Genomic DNA, 19928 nt, shown 5'->3' with positions numbered 1-19928 from the left:
CTGACGTCATGAAACCTCGATAATATTACTATTTTCTGTTGTCATCCTTAGGCAGTTCTCTCCATTACCTGAAGGCTTCTAAAAGTAATTCTAGGAGAGAGAAAAGTAATTTGAAGAGAAAACAGAATCTGTTTAGGGAGTGATAAAAACAAACAGAAAACTTTCAGTGAGGATCAATACTTTATTTATTTATTATTTATTTATTTATTTGGGGAGTGGTAAAAACAGAAAACTGTCAGTGAGGATCAATGCTACATTTGACTTTCTTTTTTAAAAAAAAATTTTTTTTTTTCAACGTTTATTTATTTTTGGGACAGAGAGAGACAGAGCATGAGCAGGGGAGGGGCAGAGAGAGAGGGAGACACAGAATCGGAAACAGGCTCCAGGCTCTGAGCCATCAGCCCAGAGCCTGACGCGGGGCTCGAACTCACGGACCGCGAGATGGTGACCTGGCTGAAGTCGGACGCTTAACCGATTGCGCCACCCAGACGCCCCACATTTGACTTTCTTAAAAACAATCTTACCCTACAGCTAAGATATGAGGTCACACTGTTTGGCTTAATAAAATATTACAGCTTAAAAACAATTATCCTAAGAAACTGAATCCTTAATCGCTGAAGAAGGTCAAGGAAGAAACCCTGTGTCGGTCTCAGAGCATGGCAGGAGGAAATGAGCAAATGTGGATACCCACCCCCAACGCAGCGCCGAGGACTTCGACTTCACTCTTGCCCTACTTCTCTCGCCTGGCTTTCTCGACTCTCTTACCCTTGTTCAAGTTCAACAACCAGTTGCCACTATTTGAGATACAGCCACGTGAGTCTCCCATCCTGGTTTGTTGGTGTTCTGGGCATCGCCATAATATGTGTGGTGCTTCAGTATGTCGTGTGGGCCAGCAGGTCGGCACTAATAGGGTCAGCGGAGGCTCCGACCAGGAAGTCATCTATTTCCAGCCACCTGCCACCAGACGGGAGCAGGCTGCGGTACACGCCCTGTTTTTCCCCAGGAGCTTCAGGCTCTTTGGGATGCCTGGGTGGCTTAGTGGTTAAATGTGTGACTTTGACTCAGGTCCATGATCTCAGTTCGTGGGTTCGAGCCCCACATCAGGCTCTGTGCTGACAGCTCAGAGCCTGGAGTCTATGTCTCCCCCTCTCTCTGCCCCTCGCCCATTTGTGCTCTCTCTCTCTCTCCCCCAGACTCTTTCGGCACAAACCTGGCCCTCTTTTGCCAGTTGCCTTCCCTTTCCAGGAAGCTCAGGTAGCACTGCTCAAGGGCCGCAACTATCTCTTTTCTTGCACAGTCTGAACCAGTTCCTCTTTCAGAAGCTTCTCTTCTTCTACCAGCTTGCCCCCCCCCCCCCCCCGAGGATGCAGGCTTCTTATTAACTTGTCGTTCTCCTTCTGCTCCTCTTCAAGTTCCACAGACCAGTGAGCGACTGCATGCCTGCTTTCTGAGATCACGGCGTGGTACTTGGCTTCAAGATCCCGATGGAAAGCGGTCATTCACTGACGGTACCCTTCTCTCTCTTTTTCTCTTTCTGGGATTGCCTGGACCAAATCCAACGAAAAGCAGCCAATCACAGCATTGGAACCAACAGGGCATGATTTCATCTGCTTCCATTACCTCCATCAGCCCTGAAATTAGGCCAGATACTCCAGTCTGAGGGGGTCATTTAAGTTATTCATCGAGATGAACCCTCGGGCCGGAGCGCCGGCCCTGGGTCCCTTTGCACCACTGTCCTTGGGGTCCTGGATACATACTTTTAACTCAAATTCAGGACTGACCCTGCACTTTAGAATTGTGATGCAAATGTATTTTATTAGCATAACCATATTAATTCTTTCTTCACACCTTTCTCGCTTACACTAAACTTATCCAACAATAGTTGTGCTTAAATTGTTTTCGGAAAGCGATTTGTTATTCATCCGTGTGACTGATTTTCTGGGACTCTGTGCAAAGAGGCTATCGGCAAATGTAGGACCAAATACTTTTTTTTCTGGAGCATTTAAAAATACTTTATTTTTATTTCCATAGTCTCTTTCCTCAAAAAATTAGTTTGTTAATTAATTAATTATTTAGAGAGAGCACAAGCAGGGGAGGGGGCAGAGAGGGAGAGGAAGAGAGAGAATCCCAAGCAGGCTCCGCACTATCAGTGCAGAACCTGATGTGGGGCTCGAAACCACGACGTGAGATCACGACCTGAGCTGAAATCAAGAGTCAGACGCCCAACTGACTGAGCCACCCAAGCACCCCCAAAAATTACTGAATACTATAAAATTAAGCTTATTAAGTAATTTAATTAAATTGGGATGTTCCTAGCGTTCTATATAGTCCTCTGTTCTTGTTTGCCATATGCAGCCATTCAACTTGGGGCCAGTAAAAACCAAATCGGAGGCGTGGTCTCCAGGTGACCCATAGCTAGTGAAGTCTCCTTTATTCCCTGGGGAATGAATCGTTTCGGTTCCTATCTCCCATCTCTGCTGAAATTCACAGAGACTGTGTCAAGTTGAAGAGAGTTGATACAGTTGATACAGTAAACTGTGGCAAAGACGCTGGTGGTGCTTGGTGTTAAGTTTTTTGGGTCTTATTTCTGTGAAAAGCTGTGAAAATGGGATCTTTCTTGCCTCCGGAGTCAATATAATAGATATTAGATACCCGAGTGAGTGAGACACTGAACCCTTAATGAGTGTTTCGAAAATGCTAAGATCTTCACATGCATTATTTCATTTCAGAGTCACTTCTGTACGAAATAGGTATCGTCGTAAGTATATTTTACTATTAAGAAAAAAAATAATGCCAAAGTGTTGATGTCTTGCCCAATAGGTCCAGCAAATTCCTGTCCATCTTCAGGCCTTAGCTCGAACACCAGTCTCCATAATTTTATGATGACTGCTATCTTAGACAGGTGCTCATCTGCTATCCTCTTTTATAGGAGGAAATAGAAGAGAAATGATGTGAACTATGGAGTTAGCATATAAAAGTCCTGGAAACACTCCCTGGGGATGCTGAACTATCACATCTAGAAAATTGTTTTCATAATTATTACAGTAAAAGAAAGGAGAGGCTTAGACTTCAATCTGTTATGTGGACGGGGGCTGAGGGTTTTAAATAAATCAAGATGATGAGAACTCATCAAGATGATTAGATGATTACGCGATTCTTTTAAGGCAGTGTGGTTTCTCTGAGTCATGCGTTTTCTTACCACAAGTGACGTTCAGAGTTGTGGAGAGTCTCTTGTTAATATCATTTGTTTTCTGAGAATACAGAAGATGGCCAAAAGTAGAATACGGCTTCAGTTCCCCACATGGTCAATCTGGAATATAATGAACAGTGGTACATTTCACTTCAAAGAAATCAGATCACGTGTGGGTGGGAGGAAGTGAACACGTTTTAAAGATAGCTTTTTGCCTGCCTGTCTGCAATATAAATGATCTAGTTGTCATGTTCCCCTTGCAATTTTAACTTAATTACTAAGATGCTTGCTTGACTCTTCTTTGTGAATTTCCTGACCAATTCAGAACGGGCTAGGTTGGTTCTTTTTTTTTTTTTTTCTTTTTTTTTTAGGTTGGTTCTTGAAACACTGCAACCATCAGTGGAGTTCAGAGCTGAGCTCACCAGGGTATCAGTGAGTTCTCACTGCTTGGGAAACTGATGGCCTAACCTGGGCCTTATGACCAAAACTTTGGTGGTTTGTTGAAGGCAGCTCTAAAGGATGCAGTTATCACCAGGTGTACCAAGAAAAAAGTGTTCACCATTCAAATTAATTTCAGAATGGTGTCTTATTCAACTTTAAGAGGAATGTATGGAAGCATCTCAGGACTCCTCTTTATGGGATCACCTCCATCGTGAATCTTCAGAGTGGGGTAATTGTAGGATATGCAGGGTTTTTCCAACTAATTTTTGGTGGTACTTCTTTGTATTCATTTATTTATTTTATTTTTTAACTTGCATCCACGTTCCTTAGCGTGTAGTGCAATAATGATTTCAGGAATAGAATCCAGCGATTCATCCCCTACGTATAACACCCAGTGTTCATCCCAACAAGTGTCTTCCTTAATGCCCTTGTCCATTTAGCCCATCCCTCCCCCCACAACCCCTCCAGCAACCCTCACTTTGTTCTCTATATTTAGGAGTCTCTTATGTCTTGCCCACCTCCCTGTTTTTCTTTTTGCTTCCTTTCCCTTATGTTCATCTGTTTTGTATCTTAAATTCCACATATGAGTGAAGTGATATGATATTTGTGTTTCTCTGACTAATTTCACTTAGCATAATACCCTCCAGTTCCATCCACGTAGTTGCAAATGGCAAGACTTCATTCTTTTTGATTACTGAGTAATACTCCATTGTGTGTGTGTATATATATATATATATATATATATATATATATATATATATACCACATCTTCCTTATCCACTCACCTGTCAATGGACATTTGGGCTTTTTCTGTACTTTGGTAATTGTCCGTAGTGCTGTTATAAACATTGGGGTGCATGTGCCCCTTCGAAACAGCACACTGGTATCCTTTGGATAAATTAATTTTTGGTGGTACTTCTAAGTAACTGCCACAATAGTATTTTGTGATCTATTCGGCAAATACTCACGTAGGCTGCAGCGCTTGGACGCTCAAGCTTGTATGGCAATACGGAATTTAATGTGTAATTCAGAAAACAAACAAGCGTTGTTGATACAAACTATGTCTAGCCCGTGCCTCATCTAATACTCATTCAGAAAACCTATGTTGCATGTTATGTGAACGTTTTCTCCTGGGGGGTATAAAGTAGCCAAAAATCAGAGTTCCTGTTCTGGTACATATTATATTCAAATGGGATGAAACAGTAGTTAAACAAATAAATACATCATGTATCATATGATAAGTGCTTTGGAGAAACATAAAAACGGGATGAAGATATAGAGGGTAATGGAGGGATACTGATTTACATAGGTGCTTACTTAGGAAGCCTCTCTGTTAAAGTGACATTTGAGCGGCACCTTCAAGGAAGAAAAAAACTGAGCCAGGCAGATACCCGAGGGGAGGGTCCAGGCTAAGTCATGTTGAAAACAAAGACTCTAAATCTTGAGGATTGCTTCAAATAAAAGGCCACTGTGAGTGGATGTGTTTGCAGGGAGAAGGTCCCTGAGGTAGAGGGGCCAGATCATGTGATACTTTGTAGGCCATGATGAGGAGTTTTAAACGTTATTCTCGGTGAGATAGAAAGCCATTGAAGGCTTTTGAGTTGAGGAATGACAAGATTTCAATTTACCGTTAATTTTTTTTTTTTTTTTTTAATTTTCCGGATATGAAGAGACCTGCAGCATAAGACTATTTCAGACAGGACACCAAGAGCTCATTTGTGGACATTGTAAGTACGAATTCCCTATGAAGCTTTCAAGTACAGGTATCAGGACTTAATTCTATAAAATTAAGGCAATGCTCTGCCTTGCAAAAATAAGAACTCAATCTGTATTTCTGGAATGGATAAATAAGTAGATGAGTATTATTTCTCTTTATTTTTATTTTATTTATTTCATTATTTTTTTAATTTTTTTTATTTCTCTCTTTAAAATACTAAAACTTATTTAAAATCATCAGTGCGCATGGCACTCCACTCAGGAGGAGAGGAGGTTTACATATACAAATTTTAGAATAAAATGTATAGGTTTTTAAAAAAATTTTTTTTGGGGCGCCTGGGTGGCGCAGTCGGTTAAGCGTCCGACTTCAGCCAGGTCACGATCTCACGGTCCGGGAGTTCGAGCCCCGCGTCGGGCTCTGGGCTGATGGCTCAGAGCCTGGAGCCTGTTTCCGATTCTGTGTCTCCCTCTCTCTCTGCCCCTCCCCCGCTCATGCTCTGTCTCTCTCTGTCCCCCCCCCCAAAACAAAACAAAACAAAACAAAACAAAAAAAAACGTTGAAAAAACCCGCTCACCTCTAGGATTTGCTCCAACACTTACAGATGCTTATAAAGAAGTCCTAGAGCCTTGGTTTAAAAAAAAAAATTTTTTTTTTAATGTTTATTTATTTTTGAGACAGAGCATGAACGGGGGAGGGTCAAAGAGAGAGTGAGATACAGAATCTGAAGCAGGCTCCAGGCTCTGAGCTGTTAGCACAGAGCCCGACGCGGGGCTTGAACTCATGGACCGCGAGATCGTGACCTGGCTGAAGTCGTACGCTCAACCGACTGAGCCACCCAGGCGCCCCTAATAGTTTTTAACAATGACTCTGCTCCTGGATAGAGATGATGAAATACAGTGATTCCAAGTGGAATAGTTTTTATGTTGAATAGGTGACCCTTGATGGCAGTGACTATACTGTATAAATCTCCATACAGTGCCTGTCTTATAGCCAAAACCTAGAACTTTTTACTGAGTAAGTGAAATAAATATTTTCCCTAACTTGTGCTTTTGAATTTTTCAGAGAAACTTTTAGTATTCTCTAAAATAATCCCCATTTTATTGGCTTTCCATGCATGAATGAAGCAATTTTTAAAATTTTTAAAATTTATTTTATTTTTAAGAGTTTCTTTAGTTGTTTTGAGAACAAGAGAGGGCATAAGCAGGGGCAGAGAGAGAGGGAGAGAGAGAATTTCAAGCAGGGGGCTTGATCTCACCAGCTGTGAGATCATGACCTGATCCCAAGTCAAGAATCAGATGCTTAACTGACTGAGCCACCCGGCACCCTGAAGCCATTTTGTTTTTAAATGCAATTTTGGGGGTCTTTTTGCCTTCTAAAATTGAGGTGTTTCTGTAATTTAGTTTGTACCTATGAGGTTTAAAAGGGGGAATATTCGGGATGCAAATCACTGATTTTATTCTTTGTTATCAAATACAAAACAGAATTTATAAGGAGAAAGGTGTAGCTTGATTAAACCAAGAATCCTTACTTATTTAAACATTTTAATTGTCTTTTGTGCAAAGTGATCCAATCGAAAGATTTTGAGGTATCTATAACATAATGCCAGGGTGGGTACATGTAGGAAACAATGTGTTTTATTAAGATTTTTCTTTGTTTTCATATAATTTGGTGTTTATAGTTATCATGTACAGGGTTTTTTTTTTAAATTGAATTATAAAGATAAAATTAGACCACTCCCCAGTAAAATCCAATAAAATAAAATTGCCACACATTAAAGAGATGTATGATCCAATGTTTAATTACTCCCTAAAAGATTTTATGTTGGGGGCACCTGGGTGGCTCAGTTGGTTGAGTGTCTAACTCTTGATTTCAGCCCTGGTCCTGATCCCAGGGTCGTGGGGTTGAGTCCCATGTCGGCTTCCACACTGGGCATCGAGCCTGCTTAAGATTCTCTCTGCCACTCCCTCTACTGATTGAACACTCATTCTCTCTCTCTCTTTAAAAGAAAGAAAAAAAAAGATTTTATGCTGCCTTTGTCCAACTGGCTAATAATACAGATGTGCAGGGGCTTAAGCTGAGCCTTTTCACTTATCTAATTAGGCTTGTCTTTTCTAGGACAGAATAGATTCAGAATATGTAAATATGACATATGTGTTTATTGAATAATAAAAATAATTTTCTGCTGTATTATTTTTATGTAATTTTCTGCTCTATGAGTTTATATATTTTATAATCTCTATCTCCATGGCACTTGTGAAGTGGAAATGAAGTCAACCCGATTGCGAATAGGTATGGTAGCAGAGCCTTGGATGTGTTGAGGTTGTTTTCCCAAAGCACTGTTTACTGTGACAATTACATCTCCGGACACAAATAAAAATTTTATTATTATTATTATTATTATTACTATTTTAAACGTTTATTCATTGGGGCGCCTGGGTGGCTCAGTTGGTTAAGTGTCCGACTTCGGTTCAGGTCGTGATCTCGCGGTTTGTGAGTTCAAGTCTCGCGTCAGGCTCTGTGCTGATGGCTCAGAGCCTGGAGCCTGTTTCAGATTCTGTGTCTCCCTCTCTCTCTGACCTTCCCCCGTTCATGCTGTGTCTATCTCTGTCTCAAAAATAAATAAACGTTAAAAACAAAATAAATAAATATTTATTTATTTATTTTGGGGGTGGAGGGATGGAGAGAGGGAGAGAGAGAATCTCAAGCATGCTCTGCATTGTCAACATGGAGCCTGACGTGAGGATTGAACCCACGAACCGTGAGATCACGACCCGGGCCCAAATCAAGAGTCTGACACTTAACTGACTGAGCCACCCAGGTGCCCCACAAATGCAAATTTTAATATTCCTTCATGCTCGGTTGCTTCTTGCTACTTTCGGCCCACCTAGCTGACCTTTTGGGATTTTGATACCTGACTCTGTCATAGAAAGATTAACCTTTTCCAGTCCACTTTCTGGCATCTCAAAAATCTGACTAGTATACACTACAGCCAAGTAAATAAGCGAACCGTAAGCTGTGCATATTTTCTAAGACGATCTTTGGGCAATGGGACACACGGAGGTGAGATGGGATGTTCAGGGCTATCCTCCTTAGCTCTCTGCTGTCTCTTTTCTTTTCGAATTTGTCCACCGAAAGCTTGGTAATCATGTTTGTGATTACCCAACTCTCTCTTCCTTTGTCTCTACTTGGTCTAGGCTGTACAATCCAAGTCTGTCTCAAGGATTCGGAGTATGAACTGTGGGACACACAGCCTGGTTTTAGGAATCAAACCTTGTTGACCGCAGAGCCCTAGGTTTAAGATCCGAATATGCTTGTGTCTGTGATCCCCCAAGCTACCTTGGTTCACACTTATGGAAACCTGCTTGTTCATCTCCTTCTTGGATTCTGTGAAATGCATGAACAGCCATCTTATACACTTATTTTTTCTCTGGGAGTTTTTAGTAGGATTCTTTCTATCATTGGCAAATGAAAAACCTTAACCTAATACACAGGTTATACAGACAATACAAAGTAGGAAAAGACCAATCGAGGAAGGATTAGAATGGAATATAAAAATATACAGTGGTTTGGGGGAATAGTTACAACCTGAAAATGGAAATTAAGTGTGTGCTACACTCTGAAAGAAATAGAAGTGTAAGTGTCTAATGTCTGTTTCCAGTGGATTTCATCTTCCGATGGTAGACCACAGCACTCATGGGAAGAAAAGTGGTTTTTACTGTTGGTCTAGGCGTATTCACTCATAACCACTTCTGGTTTACTCTGGCCTGTCTGACCTCCAAGAAGCACGCTGCCCCAGATTAGTGCTCTTTTTTTTTTTTTTAATTATTTATTTCCTGCTTAAAAAAAAATTTTTTTTAATGTTTATTTATTACTGAGAGACAGAGAGAGACAGAGCATGAGCAGGGGGAGAGCAGACACAGAATCTGAAGCAGGCTCCAGGCACAGAGCCTGACGCGGGGCTCGAACTCACAAACTGCAAGATCAGGACCTGAGCCGAAGTCGGACGCTTCACCGACTGAGCCACCCACGTGCCCCCAGATTAGTGCTCTTTACTTACTCCACCAAAGAGGAAGCTGCGGGTTCCCATTGAGTCATTGGATTGTGGCCGTTGTTTCCATCCTGTTTGCCCATGTTGGTTTCCTCATCATCATTGTTGGTGTACATCGTTCCTCTCTCTGCCTCTTGCGCACTCTTTTCTTCTCCTTCTTCTCCTCCTCCTCCTCTTTCTTCTCCTCCTCCTTCTCCTCCTTCTTTTTTTATGATTCTCCTGTTTGATTTTCATACTAAACATGTCCTTATTTCTTGTTAGTCCTTTTAAAAAAATTTTAGTGTTTATTTATTTTTGAGAGAGAGAGAGACAGAGTATGAGCAGGGGAGGGGCAGAGAGAGAGGGAGACACAGAATCCGAAGCAAGCTCCAGGCTCTGAGCTGTCAGCACACAGCCCAACGCGGGGCTCGAACTCATGGACCGCAAGATCGTGACCTGAGCTGAAGTCCGACGCTTAACCGACTGAGCCACCCAGGCGCCCCCTTTTATTTTTAATTTTTTTTTTTTAACGTGTTGACATTCACTTTCTATGTATACTACAGCTATGATCAAGTGCCCATGATTTGTACAGAGGTCAACCCTAGTCAACAAACTTTTACATGATCACCACTCTTTTGGGCCAAAAGATGGGCTAAGATTATGTTTCCTTCTCTATAGGTCCCATGTCTTGATTCTGATTTGTTTAGAGGGGATTGCTCCTTTCACGAAGGTCAAATGGATTCTATTTGCTTAGATCCCATTAGGTATTTTATTTTATTTTTTTAATGTTTATTTATTTTGAGAATGAGAGAGAACGAGTGGGTGCGCGAAAGCAGGGGAAGGACAGAGAGAGAGGAGAGAGAGAATCCCAAGCAGGATCCGTGCTGTCAGCGCAGAGCCCGATGTGGGGTGCCACCTCCGGAACCGTGAGATCATGACCTGAGCCAAAATCAAGAGTCAGACCCTTAGCTAACTGAGCCACCCAGCTGCCCCACCGTAAGTTATTTTAACTCAAGCTGCATTGTTAATTTGCTTCCTAATTGAACTTTAGTTTCTCATATAGCTCCCCCCACTCCCGGCATGGCCAATTGCTTTTTCCTGGATAACCTATTTCTTTTATGCCCTTATTTTTCAACCCTTCTAATTAATGTGTCTCTTACACGGCACTCAGCTTTAATTTGGTTTTCTCAGCGCCCTTCTTCTGCTGCCCCATAGTGGACCCGTTCCTCTTCTCAGTAACCACCCAAGGACTTCCCTGGCTGACTCTCCCGGTTACAGCTACTGTTTCTTGTATACTGCGTCTTTCTCTTTGTTGCTGTGGGTATGTCTCTTTGTCTGCCAACTTAAATGTGCAAATCACTGCACATTTTTCAGTAAAAATAAATCTGCTTCTGAGACTCTGGTGCCCAGCCTGGTGGGTAGGAAATTCGGTCTCCGTCGTGTTGGGCCTTCGTTCCCCCCACTGCAATTACGGGAAGATCCAAGAAGCTTATGTGTTGTCCAGTAAAAGAGAGAGGGACTCTTGATCTTCAGTGCATCTTCAGTGGGGTCACCAATTCTTGTCCCAATGTTCCAGCCTGTGTGGGATCTGGGTGGTGGATGGCATCAGATTTTCTGTGACAACAGTCCAGTTTCTCTGGATGGACTCAACCGTTATTCTTCTCTGAGGTCTATCCACTTTGGAGATCTTTGTCAGGAGGCAGTGTCTAAGTTCTCAGGGTTACTGGAATTTGACAACTTTTGTTGATGTCAAAGTCTTTGAAAATCTTCCTAAGACTCTACCTCTTTATGTGCCCTTTAATTTTTTTTTTAATGTTTTGTTTATTTTTGAGACAGAGAGAAACAGAGCATAAGCAGGGGAGGGGCAGAGAGAGAGGGAGACACAGAATCCGAAGCAGGCTTCAGGCTCCGAGCTGTCAGCACACAGCCCGACGCGGGGCTCGAACTCACAGAACGTGAGATCGTGACCTGAGCTGAGGTCGGCCCGTTAACCGACTGAGCCACCCAGGTGCCCCTTTATGTGCCCTTTAGATTAATCACTCCAAGTATCACCATCTTCCAAAAATCAAAGGGGAAAAGGGATAGTGTTCGTTACGAGGAACTTTTTCTTTTTGGCCCCGTAGCACAAACCTTCCCTGAGGTGAGAAAACATAGGCCTGCTGGCCGATGAAGGTATAATTTCCTTTATTTCTAGCAAACCAGTTACAGTGATAAGAAGTCACACCCCAGCTTCATTTCTTTCTTTTGAGGAGATCTGTATTTTGTTTTTCTCTCTGGAAGAGTGTAGGTTCCTTTCTTAATACTTTGAGTCTGTGAGCGTGAGTTTGTCATTTTTATCTTCTCCCTTTCATAACATTGTCTTAGAACAAGGAAGGAGAGAAATATCTTGTAAAATACCGAGTCTCTGTCACATTTGAAAGGGACCCTGTGTCATCTAATTGGTGAGTCATTTACTGACTGTGCAACCTCATATTGTTCTCTGAATCTCCCGGCACGTGGTGGGAAAATGGTGGGGCAGACAACTCCTACTCACCTTCTAAGTCATTCCTTCCTTCCTTCCTCCTCATCCCTACGCCAGCCCCAGACTGGGTTATGTCCTCCCATTTTTCTTCTTTATGATCCAGGAATTCTTCGTAGGCAATATTCATTAAATGTATAAGTATTTGTTGAAAATGATTTTCCGTAAGGCAAGGTCAACACTAGGAAGGCGGGTAATTTGGACCTATTTTGCCCACTGCCTTTTCCCCAGGGCCTGGGGAAAGTCCCTGGTACATAACAGGCACATTGTGGAATTAGTGAAAGGAGTAGAGGCTTTCTAAATATTTGCACCTAGGGGCGCCTGGGTGGCTCAGTTGGTTAAGCATCAGACTCTTCTGTGTGTGTGTGTGTGTGTGTGTGTGTGTGTGTGTGTATTTAATATTGGTTTTTTAGAGAGGGGGGCTGAGGGAGAGAGAGAGACAGAATCCCAAGCAGGCTGTCAACTCAGAGCCTGCCGCATGGGGCTCCAACCTCTAAAACTGTGAGATCATGACCTGAGCGGAAATCAAGAGTCAGAGACTTAACCGACTGAGCCACCCAGGTGCCCCGAGAGTGGGACTCTTTGTTTCTGCTCCGATCATGATCTTACACTTTTTAAAATCGAACCCCCCGAGTTCGGCTCCATGCTCACAGCCTGGAGCCTGCTTGGGATTCTCTCTCTCTCCCTCTTGCTCTGCCCCTCCCCTGCTCTCTCTCTTTCTTTCTCAAAATAAGTAAATAAACTTAAAAAAAAAAAGGTTTGCGACTAATCAAGTGATTCATTTTTATTTCCATCTCCTTCCTGGTTTCTTCCTGAGGGATTTCCCTGGTACGTTTATTTCCTATATATCTTTTTCAGGTTCCATCTTTAGGATGAGTCCGAAAACGTTGAAGGCAACGAATTGTTTCTTTGCTAAGTTTTGACACAAGTTTTGAAGCTGAAATGTTTCTTTCACTTTAGGGCAATAGTTCATCTGTGAGATACTGCCTGACAAAAACCATTAAAAGGAAAATGGCAGAACCCAGAATCCTGTGGTGTGGAGGAGATGGAATAAGGCAAAAGCATGCACGGCTGAGAATCTTCTCAACTAACAAGCTTTGCAATAGAGCGCTGTGAAGTTTTGAATAGCGCGCTATCCTGGATCCCTCACTCTAACAAGCCTTTCAGGTTTACATTGCATAGAATCATTTTCATTTCTGGGCCTGGTTGCTGCGTGTTAGTTTGCCAATGTGAAAGGGTTCTGTGACCAACACCTTTTTTTTTAAATTTATTTTTAACGTTTATTTATTTATTTATGTGTGTGTGTGTGTGTGTGTGTGAGAGAGAGAGAGAGAGAGAGAGAGAGAGAGAGAGAGAGAGACGGGGCAGAGAGAGAGGGAGACAGAGAATCCCAAGCAGGCTCCGCACTGCCAGCACAGACCCAGACGCGGGGCTCGAACTCACAAACCATGAGATCATGACCTGAGCCAACAGCTTAACTGACTGAATCACCTGGGCACCCCTATTTTGATTTTTTTTTTTAATTTTTTTTTTCAACGTTTTTATTTATTTTTGGGACAGAGAGAGACAGAGCATGAACGGGGGAGGGGCAGAGAGAGAGGGAGACACAGAATAGGAAACAGGCTCCAGGCTCCGAGCCATCAACCCAGAGCCTGACGCGGGGCTCGAACTCACGGACCGCGAGACCGTGACCTGGCTGAAGTCGGACGCTTAACCGGCTGCGCCACCCAGGCGCCCCTTGATTTCTTTTTTGACTCATTGGCTAAAACATTATTTTATGGTATGTGAAGTATACCACAATAAAATGATAATGATAATTTCTTTAAATGAAATGGACTATATTCCGCAATCAAAAGATGTACAGTGGCTCAATGAATAATAATTTAAAACTTATATGCTGCGTGTAGCATGTAGTATGTATGTACACAAGAGCATGTTGTTTAACCTCATACATTTGTGAACTTTTCAGTTTTTGTCTTGCAATTGATTTCTAGATTTATACCAATGTGGTCAGAAAAGATGCTTAATATGATTTCAATCGCTTAAATTTATTAAGACTTGTTTTGTAGTCTAACATATGCTGTCTCCCGAAGAATTTTCCATGCACACGTGAGAAGAATGTGTATTATGTTGTTCTTGGGTGGAGTGTTTTGTAAAATGTGTGCTAGCTCCGTGTGTCATTTAAGTCCAGCGTCTCCTTATTCATTTTCTGTCTGGATGATCAATCTGTTGTTGCAAGTGGGGCGCTGAAGTCTCCTCCTATTATTGTATTGCTGTCTGTTTCCGGAAGTTTGTGTGTACCCTTTGGCCAATATCTCCCCATTCCCCCCCTCCCCCTTCCCAGCCCCTGGTAACCGTCATGCAACTCTCTCTGTTCCTCAGTTTGTCATTTTTTTTTATTCCACAAACAAGTGATATCATACAGTATTTATCTTTCTCTGCCTGACCTGTTTCATTTAGCCTAATGCCCTCAACGTCCATCCAAGGGGTTCCAAATGGCAAGATTTTCTTCTTTCTCATGTTTAAATAATATTCCATTGTATGTGTATACCGTATCTTCCTTATCCATTCGTCCACTGATGGACAGTTAGGTGGTTTCCATATCTGGGCTATTGTAGTAATGCTGCAAGGAATATAGTAATGCAGATATCCCTAACGATATCCTAATTTCAATGTCTTTGATATAAAACCAGAAGCGGTGTTGCTGGGTCATGTGGTAGGTCTATTTTTAACGTTTTGGGGAACCTCCATTCTATTTTCCATAGTGGCATCACCAATTTGCATTCTTACCAACAGTGCACTAGGGTTCCCTTTTCTCCAAATCCTTCTCAACACCGGGTATCTCTTGTCTTCTTGATATAATTGTTTTACCACGTGTGAGGTGATATTTCATTGTGCTTTTGATTTGCATTTCCCTGGTGATTAGTGATGTCAAGCACCTTTTCGCGTGCCTGCTGGCCATTTACCTGTCTTCTTTGGAAACTGTCTATTCACTTCTTCTGACCATTTTTAAGTCTGGTTGTTAGGGTTTGTTTGTTTTTGCTATTGAGTTGTAGTAATTCTTTATACACTTTAAAATTTTTTTTTCAACGTTTATTTATTTTTCGGACAGAGAGAGACAGAGCATGAACGGGGGAGGGTCAGAGAGAGAGGGAGACACAGAATCAGAAACAGGCTCCAGGCTCTGAGCCATCAGCCCAGAGCCCGACGCGGGGCTCGAACTCCCGGACCGCGAGATCGTGACCTGGCTGAAGTCGGACGCTTAATCGACTGCGCCACCCCGGCGCCCCAATTTAGATATTAATTCCTTATATATGATTTATAAATATTTTCTTCCATTCTTTAGGTTACCTTTTCATTTTATTAACAAATGTTTTTGCACGTCTGGAAAAAAAATCTTTTTTAAAAAGCAGAAAGCAGGGGTACCTGGATGGCTCAGTCGGTTAAGTGGCCAACACTTGATCTTGGCTCAGGCCATGAGCTCGTGGTTCCTGAGTTCAAGCCCCACATCAGCCTTTGTGCCGTGGTGTGGAACCTGCTTGGGATTCTCTCTCTGACCCTCCTCCACTCCATGGTGTTCTCTCTCTCTCTCTCTCTCTCTCTCTCTCCATCTCAAAATAAAGAAATAAACTTAAGGAAAAAAGCAGAAAGCTTTTAAGTTTAATGTAGTCCCACTTATTTATCTTTAATTTTGCTGCTTGTGCTCTTGCTCTGATAGCCAGAAAAGCATTGCTGACACCAATGTCAAGTTTTACCCCTATGTTTTTTTTCTAGGAGTTTTGTATTTTCAGGTCTTTTTAAAGTCTTTAATCCATTGGGGCACCTGGGTGGCTTAGTCAGTTAAGTGTCTGACTTCGGCTCAGGTCACGATCTCAGTTCTTGAGTTCGAGCCCCATGTCGGGCTCTGTGCTGACAGCTCGGAGCCTGGAGCCTGCCTCGGATTCTGTGTCTCCCTCTCTCTCTGCCCCTCCCCTGCTTGCTCTCTGTCTTTCTTGAAAGTAAATAAACGTTAAAAAAATTTTTTTAAGTTTCTAATCCATTTTGATTTCATTTTTATTAGTGGTGTAAGTTAAGGGTAAGAACCACATTCTCCCACATGTGGTTATATTTTCCCAACACCATTTTGAAAGGACTATGCCGTCTCTGTTGACTGTTCTTGGCTCCCTTGTGAAACATTTGTTGACTATATATGCAAGAGTTCTGGGCTTCCAATTCTGCTCCATTGATATGTGTGTCTATTTTTATCCCAATACCACTATTTTCATTACTATAACTTTGTAGTATAATTTGAAATCAGGGAGCGTGTTGCTCTGGTTTTGTTCTTTTTTTTCTCAGGATTGCTTTGGCTCCTTAGGGCCTTTTGTAGTGTCATACGAATTTTATTATTGTCTTTTCTATTTTTGTAGAAAATGTCATTGGAATTTTGATAGGGATTGCACTGAATCTATAGATGGCTTTCAGTAGACTAGACATTTTAACAATATCAATTATCCGGATCCGTGAATACAAAGTATCTTTCCATTTGTTTGTGTCCTTAATTTTTTTTCATCAAAGTCTTGTAGTTTTCAGTGTATGGGCATTTTACTTCCTTGATTAGATTTATTCTTAAGTGTTTCAGTGGTTTTGATGCTATTGTGAATGGAATTGTTTTCTTTGTTCCTTTTTCAGATGTTTTATTGGTAGTGTATAGAAATAAAATGATTTTCTGTATGATAATTGTGTATGCGGCAACTTTATTGAGTTTGTTGATTAGTTCTAGAAGTTTCTTGATGGAATTCTTAGGATATTTTGTATGTAGGATCATATATACAAACAAAAGCAGTTTTACTCCTTTTATCCCTTACATCCCAGGGATAATTCCCATTTAATCAGGGTGAATGATCTTTTTAATGTTCTGCTGAATTTGGTTCGCCATATTTTGTTGAGCATTTTTGTATCTATATGCATCAGGGATAATGATCTGTAATTTTCTTTTCTTATAGTATCCTCATCTGGCTGTGGTATCAGAATACTGCTATCATAATATAAGTTTGGTAGTATTTCCTCCTTTTCAATTTTTTGGAACAGTTTCAAGATTGCCATTAACTCTTTAAATATTTGGAAGAGTTCACCAGTGAAGCCATTTGGTCCTTGGCTTTTCTTTGTTGACAGGTTTCTCATTACTGTTTCAATCTCTTTACTGACCTGGGTCTGTTCGGATTTTCGATTTCTTCATGTTTCTAGGAATGTATTTCTTCCAGGTTATCCACTTTGTTGGTGTATAATTGTTCATAGTAGTCTCTCATGATCCTTTGTATTTCTGTGGTATCAGCTATAATATCTCCTCTTTAATTTCTTGTTTCATTTATTTGAGTACTCTCTCTTCATGTCTGTGTTACTCTAAAAGTTTGTCAACCTTTTTAAAAATTTTTTTTAACGTTTATTTATTTTTGAGACAGAGAGAGACAGAGCATGAATGGGGGAGGGTCAGAGAGAGGGAGACACAGAATCGGAAACAGGCTCCAGGCTCCGAGCAGTCAGCACAGAGCCCGACGCGGGGCTTGAACTCACAGACCGTGAGATCATGACCTAAGCCGAAGTCGGCCGCTCAATCGACTGAGCCACCCAGGCGCCCCTAAAACTTTTTTTTAAATGTTTATTTATTTTTAAGAGACAGACTGTGAGTGGGGGAGGGGCAGAGAGAGAGGGAGACACAGAATCTGAAGCAGGCTCCAGGCTCCAAGCTCTCAGCACAGAACCGGATATGGGGCTTGAACTCACGAACTGTGAGATCATGACCTGAGCTGAAGTCGGATGTTTAACCGACTGAGCCACCCAGGCGCCCTGTCAACTTTTTTAATCTTTTAAAAAATCAGCTCTTAGTTTCAATGATCTTTTGTATTTTCGGTCAGTCTTTATTTCATGTATTTATCTGGTCTTTGTTAAGTCCTTTCTTCTGCTCATTTGGGTTCAGTTTGTTCTTTTTCTAGCTCCTTGAGGTATAAAGTGAGGTGTTTGAGCTATTTCTTGTTTCTTGAGATAGAGGCTTGAATCACTATAAACTTCCTTCTTAGAACTGCTTTTGCAGTCTCCCATAGGTTTTGATGTGTTGTGCTCTCATTTTCATTTATTTAAAAATGTTTTTTGATTTCCCTTTTGATTTCTGTGTTAAACCATTCAGGACCATGCTGCTTAATCTCCACATATTTATGTGTTTTTTTTTTCCAGCTTTCCTCTTGTTACTGGTTTCTAGTTTCATTGTGATTGGAAAAGATACTTGGTGTGATTTCAAGCTTAAATTTGCTTAGCTTGTTTTGTGACTGTCATGTGATCTATCCTGGAAAATATTCCATTTGCACTTGAGAAGAATGTGTATTCTCCTGTTATTGGATAGGATATTCTGGAGACGTCTGTTGGGTTCATTTGGTCTAAAGTTTGTTTCAGGTCCATTGTTTCCTTAATTGATTTTCTGTCTCAATGATCTATTTGCTGTTGGAAGTGAGGTATTGAGATCCCCTACTATTTTGTATTGTTTCCTATTTCTCTCTTTAGGTTTGTTTAGATTTTCTTGAAACATGGATGCTCTAATGTTAAGTGCGTATATAGTTATGTTTGTTTTATTTTCTTGATGTATTGACCCTTTATCATCATATAATAACTGTCTTTGTCTCTTGTTACCATTTTTGGCTTAAAGTTTATTTTGTCTTCTGTTAGGAAAGATTTTTGTTTTTGCTTGCATGGAGTGTCTTTGCCATCCTTCACTTTGAATCTCTGTATATCTTTTGAGCAGAGGGGAGTCTCTTGTAGTCAGCATATAGTTGGGTCTTGGGTTTTGTTGTTGTTGTTGTTTTTTAAACCATCCAGTCATTCTATGCCTTTGATTGGAGAATTCGATCCATTAATATTAAAGTCATTATTGATAAGCAAGAACTTGCTAATTATATCTGATTAATTGTTCTCTGGCTGTTTGGTCATTCCATTTTATTTTATTTTTTTCTTCCTTTCTTACTGTCCTCCTTCGCAAATCAATGATTTTCTGTAGTGGTACGCTTTGTTTCCTCTCTCTGTATCTTAGCGTATTTATTTTATTAGAGTTTTACTTTATGGTTCCCATGAGGTTTACATAAAACATCTTTTAGAGGTAACAGTCTATTTTATGCTGATAACAATTTAACTCTGCTTGCATTCCAACTCCATCTTTTACTCTCCCCCTTTTTATATTTTTGATGTCCCATTTACATTTTTATTGTGTCACCATCCATTAACAAGTTAAGTTATAGCTATTTTTTTTAATGTTTATTTATTTTTGAGACAGAGAGAGAGAGACAGAGCGTGAGCAGGGGAGGGGCAGAGAGAGAGGGAGACACAGAATCCGAAGCAGGCTCCAGGCTCTGAGCTGTCAGCCCAGAGCCCCGCATGGGGCTCCAACTCACAAGCCTTGAGATCGTGACCTGAGCCGAAGTCGGACGCTTAACCGACTCAGCCACCCGGGTGCCCTTGGAGTTTTGTCTTGTTCTTCATTTTCCTTGGCTCTGCATTGGTTTCTGGTGGTCTTTTCTACCAGTCTTGGAGGAGTGGTATCATGTAGGAGATGAACTTTATTGGTTAGCCTAACCCTGGCTCTTGATTGTCCCTCAAGCCTTTGTGATTGTCCCAGTTGTCTTTTTTGTTCTTAGTGGGTCCCAGTCATTGAGAGTGTACCAAGACCTGTCAGTGTCTCAAAAGGGAGGATCTCACTCAGCGCCTAGATCCAAGTCAGTTGGAAGCTGGACCCTAAGCAGTAGCTTTGAAAGTATGCAAGTAGTTTTCTTTCATGGAAAGATTGGAAGATAGTTGTTTCTCTTCACTGTCTCTGTGCTGAGCCCTGAGGGGATAGCCATGCAAGTCCTCAAGAGTCCCTTAAGAACTGTTTCTTTGAGGGGTCCCTGGGCGGCTCATTTCGTTGGGCATCTGACTTCAACTTAGGTCATGATCTCTTGGTTTGTGAGTTTGAGCCCTGCATTGGGCTCTCTACTGTCAGCACCAAGCCTGCTTTGGATCCTCTGTCTCTCGCTCT

At 41.5% G+C, this 19928-nt stretch overlaps 1 protein-coding gene and 1 pseudogene across 1 annotated transcript in view; one reads left to right on the top strand and one right to left on the bottom strand.

Moving 5' to 3' along the window:
• Window positions 1-872: 872 nt before the first annotated feature.
• On the bottom strand, window positions 873-1682 carry LOC101095504 (annotated as a pseudogene).
• CLEC4D (C-type lectin domain family 4 member D) overlaps window positions 1420-19928 on the top strand; it is a 33605-nt gene continuing 15096 nt past the window's right edge. Inside the window, exons 1-2 of the mRNA XM_045061326.1 lie at window positions 1420-1508; window positions 5302-5358. The gene's annotated coding sequence lies outside the window, so the exon portion shown is untranslated. The remainder of the gene's footprint in view (window positions 1509-5301; window positions 5359-19928) is intronic.

Source organism: Felis catus, chromosome B4, assembly GCF_018350175.1.
Source record: "Felis catus isolate Fca126 chromosome B4, F.catus_Fca126_mat1.0, whole genome shotgun sequence".
NCBI classification, from domain to species: domain Eukaryota; kingdom Metazoa; phylum Chordata; class Mammalia; order Carnivora; family Felidae; genus Felis; species Felis catus.
This window is presented reverse-complemented; position numbering and strand designations above follow the sequence as displayed.